The sequence below is a fragment of the Eulemur rufifrons genome, unplaced genomic scaffold (genome assembly GCF_041146395.1).
Source record: "Eulemur rufifrons isolate Redbay unplaced genomic scaffold, OSU_ERuf_1 scaffold_114, whole genome shotgun sequence".
Taxonomy (NCBI): domain Eukaryota; kingdom Metazoa; phylum Chordata; class Mammalia; order Primates; family Lemuridae; genus Eulemur; species Eulemur rufifrons.
Genome location: NW_027182896.1, coordinates 19,565 through 33,324, shown reverse-complemented (window position 1 = coordinate 33,324; position 13,760 = coordinate 19,565). Strand labels below are relative to the sequence as shown.

The following is a 13,760-nucleotide window of genomic DNA, read 5'->3' as shown; positions in this document are numbered from 1 at the left end:
CACCCAGGCTGGAGTGCAGTGGTGTCATCAGAGCTCACTGCAACCTGGAACTCTGGGGCTCAAGTGATCCTCCTGCCTCAGCCTCCCGAGTAGCTGGGACTACAAGTGTGCACCACCACACCCGGCTAATTTTTCTATCTTTTATAGTGATGGGGTCTTGCTCTTGCTCAGGCTGGTCTCACACTCCTGGCCTCAAGGGATCCTCCTGCCTCAGCCTTCACGATCGCTAGGATTATAGGCGTGAGCCACTGCGCCTGGCTCCTTTTTCGTGTAATGTGGGTTTAATGATGTCCCCGTAGTATAATAAAAAATATATATTTGGTCTTTGTCCACAGTTCCTGGCACAGGGTTCCTAAAACCCTTGGCACGGACATTAATAGGGTTGAAACAAGGGTCTTAAGACAGCACTTTGGAAGGTTGGTTGAACCAAAGGGACTGTCTAGGGTCCTTCAATATTTTAAAGGGCCCCAGACAAGTCTGCTATATGTACTCCAGTTTGTAAACATTTTAAAAACTGGAAGGCGGAGATTACAATGTGTAACCACACCTGGAATCATTGTGGGCAATAATCAGATTAATCAAGATAAAGAATGACAAAAGGGCCAAGGTCCCTTGGCTCAGCCCCCTGCTGTGAACTCAAAGCTTTCTGCTCACGAGCGGGAAATAAAGTCAAGGTGTGCAGAACAGTTTCCGGGATTCCTCGATGCAGGAGCCTTTAGATTAGCCCTGATGTGGGCTTTCAGTTAGACTGGGAGGATACCGCATGTGGGGCTGGGTGCTGTGGTCTGCAGGTGTGTCCACCCCCCACATTGCTATGCTGGAAACCCCAACCCCAAAGGTGATGGTGTCAGGAGGTGGAGCCTTTGGGAGGTGATTAGGTCATGAGGGTGAGGCCCTCCTTGATGGAATTAGTGCCCTTGTAAGAGGCCCCAGAGAGCTCCCTCATTCCCTCCACCACATGAGGACACAGACAGAAGGCGGCCAGGCAGGAAGCACGCCTCACCAGACACCAAACCTGCCAGCACCTTGAACTTGGGACTCCCGGCCTCCAGAACTGTGAGAAATCACCTTCTCTTGTTATTAATAATAAGCCACCCAGTCTATGGTATTTCGCTATAGCTGACTGAACAGACTAAGGCGATGGGTTTGGGGTGGAGGCTTGGATGAAAATTGCAGAAGTTGTGCCTCCTCTCCCCTGATCTACTATGGTAAAACCAGAACCTGCTGCTGAAGTCCTCGCCAAGGCTACAGGGGGGAATGTGAGGGCTGGTGGTATTAAGGTAAAAGTTTAGACCAAAACCGTATCCCTGAACCACCTGAGGTGAAGAGGTGCATCTCTTTTACCCGAACGTAGGATGGGGGTGCAGATTGTGTCTGACGGGCTTGTGTCCCCTACCTGGAGACGTCACACAGAGGCACAGAAATCTGCCCTCAAGCATCATTAATCAGAGATGTGCGATGAGGACCAGGAAGACCCCGGAGCCCACGCAGAGCAGGGTGGAAGCTGGAGAGCTGAGTGGAAGAATCTCCGGCCACAGCCCACACCTGTGAGCACCTCCCAGCAACAACTGCTGGAACTTGGGACCGGAAAACGCCCACTTGTTTGCCAATTCCTGTCTTGCTATCAGACAGTCATCGAAACCACCCTTGTGACGAAGGACGTGAAATCATCTTGACAGCGGACACTCGTCATGTCTTGGAGGTCCCGAGGCCCAGGATCTGCCCCTCACCAGAAGGTGAGACAACACAGGCCTTCCAAGTGTGCCCCTGCATAGAAAACGAAGGCTTCAGTTGCAAACAAGTTTATTTTAAGTACCAAACAAGGTCGTGTACAGAGTGCTCAAGTGTCCTGAGTTTCACCAACACGTCCCTGCAAGTCCCTGCTGGACGAGAGGCACAGCAGGCTCTCTGCTCGTCTGCTGGAAGGAAGGTCTTCGCTGGGGTTGGCGAACACGGCATGAGTGTGGCCTCCCGGGGCATGTGGCGCGTTGTCCTCAGGCGAGGGTGTGCCCTCAACTGCTCCCTGGGACTCCTCACGGGCGCTGTCTTCGCTGGAGTACCACTGGCTGGGGGTCGCCGGGCCCTGGGCCTCTTCCCAGACTCCCTGGTTTCTCAAGGCGGCCTCTTTGCTCGCCTCGGCGGAGAGTTCCCGCAGCTGGGCCAAGCTCCTGGGCAGGCGAGAGGAGGAGCGGAGGCCTCTCACTCCCAGCTGAGCGCCAGGTCACACAGCCCCTTCGCGGCGAGCGAGGGCTGCGGCGTGGGGGGGGGATCTCCACGTCCCCCGTGTGCTCGGTGGCAGAGCGTGGGGGAGAGGATTGGTCTGAGAAGACTCTGTCAGGGACACTGCCAGGACGGAACCAGGCAGGCGTGAAAGAAGACTCACTGGGCCAGAAATACTCAGAGCGCATCAGCACGGTGCTGGCGCTGTGGTCTGAACGCTTGTCTCCTCCAAACTCATGCTGAGACGCAATCCCCACAGTGGCAGCACTGAGAGGTGGGGCCTTTAAGAGGTGACTGGGTCATGAGGGCTCTGCCATTCGTGAATTAAAGGATTAATTAATTATCCATTATCACGGGAGTGGGACTGGTGGCTTTATGAGAGACCTGAGCTGGCATCCTCAGCCCCCTCACCACGTGATGTCCTGCGTCACCACGAACAGACTCTGCAGAGTCCCCACCAGCAAGAAGGCCCTCACCAGATGGGACCCTTCGACCTTGAACTTCTCAGTCTCCGGAACCGTAAGAAATAAATTCCTTGTCTTTACCAGTCACCCAGTTTCAGTTATCGTTAGAAGCAACAGAAAACCAAGACAGCTGGGCACGTCTGTCTCAGGAGCAGGCGGGACAGCGGTGAACAGGATGAAGTCCCTGCTTATGCCACTTACGTGGCAATGGAGCAGCGTGTGTGACACCTGCGTGTTTAACCCCTCAAACCCATGACCCCTGCCATCTGTAAGCCTTTGGTGTGCCCTGATTTCACCCTGCAGCCACCCACGGAAGACGTGCCACAGCAGGTGGCAGCTGTTTCTCATGAGTCCTTTCCAAATATTTTAGGCATCTCAGGAGACAGACTGAGCATCATAAGGAAGAGAAAACAAGATTCTTTTCTAGAAGAGGTCAAAAGCCCATAGGTAGAAATCTCCTGGGGGAGGTGAAAAGAGGGGGTCCTGAGGGGTTTCGGGGCGCTGTCACGGGCTGTGTCAGATCTAGGGCTGGTCCCACAAGGGTACGTGCTCCGTGACAGCCACTGAGCAGTCCCTTAGGATCTGTGTCTTTTCTGCGTGTGTTTATACTTCAATAAAGAGTTCAGAAACACCCTCCCAAACCCTAGCCCTGGAAGACACGCAGAACACGAACAGGGCTGATCCGAGGGCGCCTGTTCTGTGCCGGTTATTGCGGGGGCGAAGGGTGCGTGCGGGGCGAGGCCCTTTCTCTTCCGGCTGCTTGAGAACTTCTCGGATGTTCCAGAGCCGGTGTCAGTTCTCCCGCCATTCCCTCCCCCTGCCTCGCCCGACCTTCGCGCTGTGACTCTGGGGCCCACCCTGCAACGTCTCTGACCCACAAGGCACCAGCACCCCCGCGCCCCCAGAACCGACTCCAGAGCGGGGAGAAAGGGGACATAAGACGCGGCAGGTGCTCCTGGACTGAGACTTTCTCCACAACCCGGACGACAGCGACACCTGCTGGCTGTTCCCGCAGCGCGCACGGTCCGGGGAAAGAGCGGCTGGCTCAGGGAGCTGAGCCCCAGGGGGAGTCTGGAGCCACTCCAGACAGTGCAGCCCCCAGCGGCCCACGTCCTGCCCGGACGCAGTGCCACCTTGTTCTGAAAATATTTTCTGAGAGACCTTTGGAGCTCAAGGTCCTTTTTCACGGCCACGTCCTTGAGTTCGCCCAGCAAGTCCAGCACCTGCACGTTTGTTTCTGAATTGCCAACGCCAAGTTCTCTCAGGAGCTTCTGAGTGGTCTTCAATTCCGACTGCAGGGTGTCTGGGGTGGGGGAAAGCGGTCGTCAGTGATGGATTGCAAGGTGCCCAAAGCAACAGACGCACGAGTTGAGTAACCGACTAGATTTTTCTCACTCCAATGTAATGCTCTGCTAGAGCTCACAGGCAAGAAGGGTAAGCAAAGCAAGACACTTGTGCATTGGTACCTTCTCTTTGTCCCTTGGCCAGAGATCATGGTGGCCGGAGATAGTGGGACAGGCATGTCCACCAGGTGCTCATTCAAACAGACTGGGGTCCTCAACAGAAACCAATGCGAGATGCAGGAAAGGCCACACTGTGCCAGCCTCACTCGGGGTCTCCCAGCCAGGCCAGGAGCAACTTTAAAACCCCATCCTTTGCATTCCCTGATCCTGGCGCGCCTGCATCCCCTGAGCCGAGGGACACCTGCAACCCACGTACATACGCCAGGTGCATTAACACACCTCTCTCCCCTCTGACACACGCCATATCTAGGCCAGCTGTACATTAGGGTCACATTCCGGGAACCTAGGAGCCTCACAAATGGCATCTCCGTCCTGTTGTGGACTGAACCGTGTCCTCCAATGTTCCGGTCCTACTCTCAGCTACCTGTGAGTGTGACCTTAGCTGGGGACGGGGTCTCTGCGGATGTGACTGAGTTAAGGTGAGGTCATTAGGGTGGGCTCTAATCCAATAACCGGTGTCCTTACAAGACGGGGGGAATGTAGATAAAGACACGGAGGCAGAAGGCCACATGACGACAGGGCAGAGACTGGAGTGATGCAGCCACAAGCCAGGGAACCGCCAAGGTCGGCGGCAACACCAGAAGCCAGGAGAGAGGCCTGGACTAGCTTCTCCCCGAGAGCCTGGAAGGACCCAGTCCTGCACCACCTTGACGTCAGACTCCGGCCTCCCGGACTGCGAGGGAATACACTTCTGTTCTTTTAAGTTACACAGTCTGTGGCCGTCTGTCACGGCAGCCGCAGAAAATGCGTCAAGTCCCTAGTCCAGCTCCTGGCAGCGACCTAAGGAACGTAGTACGGACGGAGCCCAAGAGTTCCTGCTGCAGAAGTGACTGCGGTCGCCATAAAATCAGAAACCCAGACGCTGACAAGCATCCAATGAGGGCGGAGTTGTGTACACCCGTGTGACGAGTTATGTGCTCATTACACCCTTCTAATGACGACTTCCAACAAAGAAACGTGCGTGAAATAAGCGGAAAACCAGGACACGCGTGGCTCCATGTCAAGTCTGTTTACACAGACATTATGCTGCACCAACGATGGAAAGAAAACACTCCAATGGACAAACAGCGCTTATCCTGGAACCGTGACATTACCCACAATTGTCACTTTTTTCTTTACAACTTGGCTCACTTTCCAAAGTTCGATGTCATGCCTATACCATGTCACACTGGAGAAAGCTCGATTTATTGAAAACCACTTCTCTCCGAGGCTGCCAATCGAGCAGCACCCTTGGGACCCTGGACCGTGTTTTCATTCTGCCTCAGATGCGCTCCCGGCGGAGCTCGCAGGGAAGCCCACCTCTGGGTCTTAGATACCGGCCTCTCCTGCAACAGCCTCAAGCAAAACGTACTGAGATGACGCATGAGAGCTCCTCTCAGGAACACCCAGACTCCAGGGCAGCTGAAGTCGCGCTCTGGCAGGACTGCTGTTCTGAAGAGGGTTTTAGGATGGGGCGTGGCGGTTTTCACACTTGCCAAGGGCTTCCAGTGGGGATGAGGTGGGAAACCTGTGCACAGAAAGGACCTCACCGCTCTGCAGAGACGGCAAGCCAGGGCGGGCTGGTGGCCCTGTAGCCCCCTCCAGCCACCGACTGGCACGTGTAGGGCCCAGGGGACTGCAGGCTGCCCCCGCAAGAATGCCTTTCAGCAGGACAAGAGATCACGGTGAATCCCACAGGCCTGGGTTCAAATCCCAAAAGTCGCTTACTCAGGGCAAGACCCTGGAGGAACCACAGCCTGGCCAGTCCCCACCATCCTCTGCCACTAGACGGGGAAGAGGACACTTGTCAAAGTGACGTAAGGCCCATGGGAAGCGCTGACACGTGCTCCTCACCCCCGCAGCCTGCGCGGCACAGCCGGGACGTCCGTTTCCTACCTAGGAACTGCTGCCCGTCTCCCTCCAGGTGGACCGGCCTCACGGGCAGCTCCTGCCGGGTGGTGTCAGGGCCGTGGCGAACGTCTTGTACTGTTCCTTGACGCGTTCGGCCACTGCCTCAAAGGGACTGAGCATCTCCATCTGCAAGCAGGACGGAAGGGGGCCGTGGGAGGGGACCCTGCAGTCACCAGCCCGGAAGTTTAAGGGCTTAAGCAAGGTTAAGATACGGCTCTGCTCTTTCACGAGCCCCGAGGGGATCAGAGCTCAGGAGGCTTCTGAGGGTGTGAGGGGCGGGTGTGTGCTCTCCCCTCCCGGCAATGGCCCAGCAGACAGGAGGGCGGCCCAGGCTCCTCACCACGGACACGTGTCCCCTTCCAGTGTGTTCCGGGCCTGGGCCCTCCTGCCTTGGAGCACTCCACTTACGGGCCTGCCTTCCCAAGGCCAGCCTGGCACGGCCCACCCCCACCCCACACGTGCTGCCTGGGTCTTCACGGGCGTTTGTGACAATATACAGTTGACTCTTCAACAAATTGGGGGTTAGGGCTGTCACCTCCCTCCCCCGACCCATAGCAGTAGAAAATCCTATACAACTGTTTTTGTTTTGGAGACAGGGTCTCACTCTGTCACCTGGGCTACAGTATGATAACGCAACCATAGCTCACCGCAACTTCAAACTCCTGAGCTCAAGCGTTGCTCCTGCCTCAGACTCCCAAGTAGCTGGGACTACAAGTGCGCCACCACCATGCCCAGCTAATTTTTCCATTTTTTTGTAGAAATAGACCAGCTCTTGCTCAGGCTGGTCTTGAAATCCTGGCCTCAAGCAATCCTCCTGCCTTGGCCTCCCAAAGTGCTAGGATTACAGGCATGAGCCACCGTACCTGGCTGTGTGTAACTTTTAACTCCCCCTAAATTGAACTACTAATGGCCCACAGTTGACCAGAAGCCTTGCTGCTAACACAGTTGATTAGCACAATAGACCACTATCTACATATATTTCATACATTCATGATATACCTTCCTCTTAATTTTTTCAGTACCTCTAGGCCATAAGGTTTATCTATGAGGCTTTTCAAGTTGTTGCAAATCCCCAACAGATTTTCCAATGTATTTATTGAAGACCGTCTGCTGATAAGTGGACGCACGTAGTCCTAACCCACGTTCAAGGCTCAACCGTAGTTGCTCACTTGAGCGTCTTTTCTTTTCCTTCCTCTGTGAGCTCCACAAGGTCAGGGGCCCCGGTCTCAGCCCAGGCCTGGCTGCAGGGCCACTCACGTGAACATGCTGGGCATTAGGGTTGAACTGTGTCCCCCAAATTCCTATCTGACGTCCCGACTCCCAGCACCTCGGGATGTGCCCTTATTCTGACACACGGTCTTTACAGGGTCATCAAGTTAGAGTGAGGTCACTAGGTGGGCCCTAACCCAGCATGGCTGGTGTCCTGGGGGCAACCTGGACACAGACACACACAGGGAGGACACACGAAGAGACACAGGGAGAAGATGACACAGACGACCGTCCACAAGCCAAGGAGAGGGGCCTGGGACAGATCACTGCCCCCCCACCAACCACCCATGCCAAAGCCTTGACCTTGGACCTTTAGCCTCCGGAACGGCGAGACAATGAACCGCTGTGGTGCTTGTTACAGCAGCCGCAGGAAACCCACGCCCCGGGCACGGGGGCCCGTCCCCCTGGCCGGGCCTTTCTGGGTTCCCAGCGTTTGCTCCGTGTCCTTCCCCAACGCGGACACCTCTGTGCCAGTGCTGGCCACACGGTGCCAAGACTGACGTGTCTCCCACCAGCCCACTGACCCTCCAGGGCAGGCCCAGATCGTATCTTCCTGTCACCGCACACGATGGTGATCAGGAGGCGCTCAAGGAACATCTGCACAAGTGAGCTGAAGGCACCGGTCCCCTCCCTGGTTGGCACGTTACGTTGTAGCCTCATTCTCTGGGAAACTGTCATAGACCAACACCTGGACCACAGTGTGGGCGACACCAAAAGCCCAGCAAAGAGTGAGACGTGAGCGAGCAGTGACATCCTACCATGAACGCCCCCTGAAATGGCGGGGGACGGCCCGCCAGGATGCTCAGCTCAGAGCCCCCGGTCACAGGTGTGGCTCACAGCCCACCTGGGCGTCAAGGGCCTCCTCCCGCTCCCGCTTCCTCTGACAGAGGAGAAGGCTGCGCTTCAGCTCTGGGTCTTTTTCTGTAGCTCCTCCTCCTCTTTGCACAGTTTTAATAAATGTTTTTCTGCTTCTTCTTCAAACTGGGCAAGACCCTTCTCCATCTGTTAAACGAGAAACGGAGGCTCAGGCTGGAGGGGACGCCCTCCCGGTGGTGCATCGGGGCCGCCTTGCACCACGTCACACGTGAGCAGGGAACTGTTCTCACCTTTACCGCCAGCAGCACCAGCAGCTGCGTCTGGGACTCCATCATCTCCCTCTCCTCGGACAAGCTCTTGAGAAGAGGAAAAAGACCCTTCAAGTTCCCGGGGAGCTGGGGTGAACCCAGCAGGGGCGGAACGTGACTCGTGTTTCCTGTGTTTCATTTGATAATTTGGGAACCCTCTATGGTACGCGGCCCCGCTGCTTCTATTTTCTCACGTGTTTCGTGTTTCCCAGCACCCTGTGAGCAGGAGGAGGGAGGTCTGGCCCTCCCACGGCACCGGGCAGGGGAAGGGGAGGGGGCAGCAGCCGGGCAAAGGACAGCTCAGAGCACCCAGCGACTCGGTGCTGTGCCGGCACCAGCCCTCACCCCTAGGTCCTGTCCTCACCCAGGTGAGGCCACAGCCCAGCTGTCCTCCTGCCAGGGGACGGGGCCTGGCCTCACGTCCTCCCTAGCACAGCATCGGCACAGAGAAGGCCGCAATCTCACGTTGGTTTCTACTGCTGTCTGTGTACTTGGGGAAACATAGACTCTACAGATGATCCAAGAACGCTTGTGCTCTTAATTTTTATCCTAAGGGGCACGGCTGTCTTGTCTGCTCCAGGAGCCCTGGGGCCTCAGGTGACACCTGGCGGAGGGGAGGTGCAGAATCAGATTTATGCAAACTGTGAACGGCAACCCCTCCATCTCAGACACTTACCGGGCTCTTTTTCCGAGGGGCAGAAAATAACGTCAACTCCATTTTCTCTGACCTTGTTTTTTCTAATTGTGGAGTCTTTCTGACTGTACTTTTCTCTAAGATAAAGAGACAACAGAATCAAACCCTGTCTCAAAAATAAATACATACATAAAAGGGGCCTCAGGTAGCTCCTTTGTCACCTTCGTCCATGTGAGGACAGAGCAACAGATGGCTGTCCATGAACCAGGAAGCGGGCCCTCACCAGACGCCAAACCTGTCTCCACCTTGACCTTGAACTTCCCAGCCTCTAGAACTGTGAGCAATAAATGTTCATTGCTCCAGCCACCCAGTCTATGGGAACTTGTTACGGCAGCCTGAACTGACTAAGACAGCTTCAGTTCTTACCCACACACATGACTATACTTACATCTCACAAACCTTCTGCCAAGTCCCACATGGTGACTTTGTTTTTGTCCCCAGTTTTGGGGAAGCAGACGTAGCTTCCATTGTGGGACACTGCAGTGAGGCTGGTGCAGTCCAGAAAGGGGGCAGATTCCTGGGGTTTCTGAGCATTGGCGAGATCCCAGACTTTGAAAGATGAGGACTGCCAGGAAGCAGATACCACCAAAGCCCCACCGCGGGCCAGCAGGCTCACAGGGGCCCCGACGCCTTCGAGGATATGCAGCAGGGTCCCCTGTTCCGACAGACTCCACACTTGAGGATAGAGAATAGGAGGGCAGATGTGACGTCTTCCTTACACAACTGTAGCTTGGAAACAGGCTTTATTAAGCCCATTTATCCACTTACGATGAATTTTTAGGCTGCGGTTCAAGGGACGTCACATCTCCCCAACCCCTTAAAGTTCCTCATGCCTCACTGATCAGCTACCGCAGCAGTTCCCAAAGCATGTCCCGGGGGTACCCCTGGGCCCTTTTAGGGGGTCTGCAAGATCAAAACTATGTTCATAATAATTCTTTTTTTCTTTTTTATTTCTTTTTTTGTTCATAATGATTCTAAGATATTATTTGCCTTTTTCACTCTCTTCCTCTGACAAGTAAGTGGTGGAGTTTTCAGAAGCTACATGATGTAATATCACACCAAATATGAGAATGCAGAATCAAACATGAGAGTCCGTCTGTCTTCTGATAAGCCAAACATTAAAGAGATTTGCAAAAATGTGAAACATTACCACTCTTCCCATGAATTTTTCTTTTGGTTTTAAGAAACATATGGGTTTTTTTTTAAATAAATGTATGTTACTATGTGAATATCATGTTAATTAATTAATGCATATTTGTGTATCCATAATGAAATATCCCTTTTCATTTTTAATATGGTACATATTACTAGATACCAAATGCAATGAGGGACCCTGGATTAGATCCTGGAGGTCATTATGCCAGGAGGAATAGGCACCGAAAGACAAACACTGCGTGATCTCATTTATATGTGGAATCTAAAAAAGTTGAACTCACAGAAGCAGAGAGTGGAATGGTGGTTACCAGAGGCTGGGGTGAGAGGGGAGGTGGGGAGATGGTGGTCAAAGGGTGCAAAATTTCAGGTAGACAGGAGGAGTAAGTTCAACGGGTCTGTTGTACAATGTGGTAACTGTTATTATTAATAATAACAACATATTGCATACTGGAAACCACTGAGAGTAGATTTCGTGTTCCCACCACACACACAAAAATGAGAAGGATGTCAGCCGATGCATGTTAGTGAGCTGCATGGAGCCGTTCCACAACGTGTACATATTTCAAAACATCATTGTGGCACACCATAAATATGTACTTTTATTATATTTTTTGAGACAGCCTCACTCTGTCACCCCAGGTAGAGGGCAGTGGCATTAACATAGATCACTGCAACCTCCAACTCCTGGGCTCAAGCTCCTGCCTCAGCCTCCCGAGTAGCTGGGACTACAGGCACATGCCACCATGCTGGCTGGCTTTTAAAATTTTTAAAACAGAATGCCCAGCTAATTTTTCTATTTTTTGTAGAGACGAGGTCTGGCTCAGGCTGGTCTCAAACTCCTGACCTCAAGCCATCCTCTTGCCTCAGCCTCCTCGAGTGCTAGAATTACAGGGGCGAGCCACTGCACCCAGCCAAATATATATAATTTTTGTCAATTTCTTAAAAAGCTGGAAAAAAATAGCTCATAAGAAGGATAAATCAAACAAAAACAACAAGAAGACAAATACGTGTTTACATGTTATCTTAGGTCCCCCGAGCAGAGTAATCACTGACGCTGAAAGAAGCTGACACTTACTCGGGTCACTTCTCTGCAGGACGACACATTGCAGAGCATTTGTCATCATTTCCTATTGCTCAGTTCAACAATGACAGCTTTAAGAAAAACCGTTTCTGATGTTACAGGGTTCTCTTAAATTGCTGCAAAGAAAGGCTTTTCTGTGACTGTGTTTTCATATAGCACATGGTCTGGTAAGAATTAGAACTGAGAAGCAACCACGCTTTAATCACATGGTACCCAATTGTGGCCTTGAAGAAGTTTCTCTGTAAAATATTCATCACGTCATCTTGCCTCCACTGCCGTTACCTTAACACTGCTAACGTGCTCGAAAGACCTCTCCTTCACGGAGTACATTCCCCCTTGCCTTCTTCCCCAAATACCGCATTCGTAACAGAACATCAATATTCTCAGACATGGTTTGGAAAAACACTATTTTACCTCAAGACAGTTTTTTGTTCACCACTACATTTCTTGTGTTCTGCATGATGCTCGATTCATAGCAGTGTATCAATAAAAGTTTTCTTAGTGAATAGTCTAATTCATTGTGATATTTTGTGCTTATACGTAGGTGTAGGTGTGAACATCTGAATACACAATATATCATATGTGCACACTTGCAATACATTGGTCTATGTAGTTCCAGCAATGTGAATAAAATCTATACATGTCAGAAAATAATGGAATTTCAAATAGGCATCAATCACAATCTTAATATATAGTGAAAGAAAAACATATGAATGGATTTATGAATTCTATTGTTTGGGCATACAAGTTCCAGACAGTAACTAAGAAACCATCTAGGGAATATTAAAAATGTTTTTCATCTGAAATATAGTTCTCAAATTAATTTCTTAAATAAAAAGTGATACATAATTTTATCTACATCTCTATCTACATCTACAATTTATCTATTTAGTCTAAGAAGCTAATAGCGAGTAACAATTATTGGAGAAATGAGACAATCTGAAAGATCTTAGGAGAAAATCTAAAGAATAAACAATTTTTCAAAGAACAATGTGCCAGCATAGAAACTATGTTTTTCATTAGTGCTTTCAATCGTTAAATAAATTTTGAGTTATGATATATAATAAAAAAGTGAAAATACTTTTTCATTAACATAACCTTTTTCCTCTATGACCAGAGAAAGAAAGTAGGTAAAAATAGAGGTCAGAAGGTGACACTGGGAAGTGGTTTAGGTCCTGCTCCCTTTTATCTGAGTACCTGAGTATGCCAAGGATTTGGAGAATGAGTAAAGTGATACACGATGACGAGATAATCAAACCACCCTATTGTTCTTTTAAGAATATTGGAAGAAAACTCTGGAAACAACATCTGTCATTTGTTCCAGAATTGTTGAAAACAAATGACTGTGTAGATGTCTTTGAGTATATTTTATAAAATGTATTGAGATGAAGAGCTGTGTTCTACAATCTGAGAGAAATAATTATGGATTTTAGTGAAGTAAAGTGATGAATATAATGAAAATCAGCAGAATTCCATAACAGGGATGAAGTACAATCTTATTTTATTCCAATATAAATTTAAGTTTTAAGTTTTAGATCTTTGTTTTTTGTTGTTGCTGTTAAAAATTTGGTTGGATGGGTAATTCTGTGTTTAGATGCATACGTTTTCCCTCAAACTGGGAAAGTAAACTTATTTTGCTTACAAAATTATGAAATAGCAATGATATCTGAATGATTAGCAAGTATAATTTTATACATAAAATTATTTTTAAAGTTTTACAAGATTTTAAAATGTTATATTGTTAACAAATTAAGTTTCCTATGTGAGAAATTTCAATTATGCTATTTTAATTCAAATTTTTGAAAACTGAATATCTAATCACAAAAATAATATCTTTGGGATACTAACAAAAGCATGTTTAAAAGAACCTAAAGGAGGGAGAAAGTAATTGAAAGCAAAGTATTCTAAGGTCCTAGCATCACTGAAATCATTAAGAATTTACATTAATTTTGGTTAATTCTTGGATATAATTTGTGATAAATCAGGAACACAGAACTGTTAGTTGAAAGCAGGATACAAAATACAAGTTAATTTAATGAATGACAGAATCAAGTATGCATATGTATGTTTATTTATATGTATATATACTATATACATTATGTATATTGGAATTATTTATAATGTTTTATATATGTTATATACAATACAATCAGAACATTAATAAATCAGTAAAATAATAAAATTGATACTTATATCAAATATGCAAGCAGAGAACATTTAGAGTATTTCTATACAATATCAGAGATGTGGAAAAGTAATAGAGTTTTGGAAACATTATAATTTCAGTAAGTATTCAGTAGCATTTTAATGTATGATAAATATATTACAATGGATTTGATA

The 13,760-nt window shown here is 49.6% G+C and overlaps 1 pseudogene; it reads right to left on the bottom strand.

The window, feature by feature from the left end:
* Positions 1–1,840: 1,840 nt before the first annotated feature.
* Positions 1,841–9,223, bottom strand: LOC138379656 (HAUS augmin-like complex subunit 8; annotated as a pseudogene).
* Between the last annotated feature and the right edge of the window lie 4,537 nt (positions 9,224–13,760).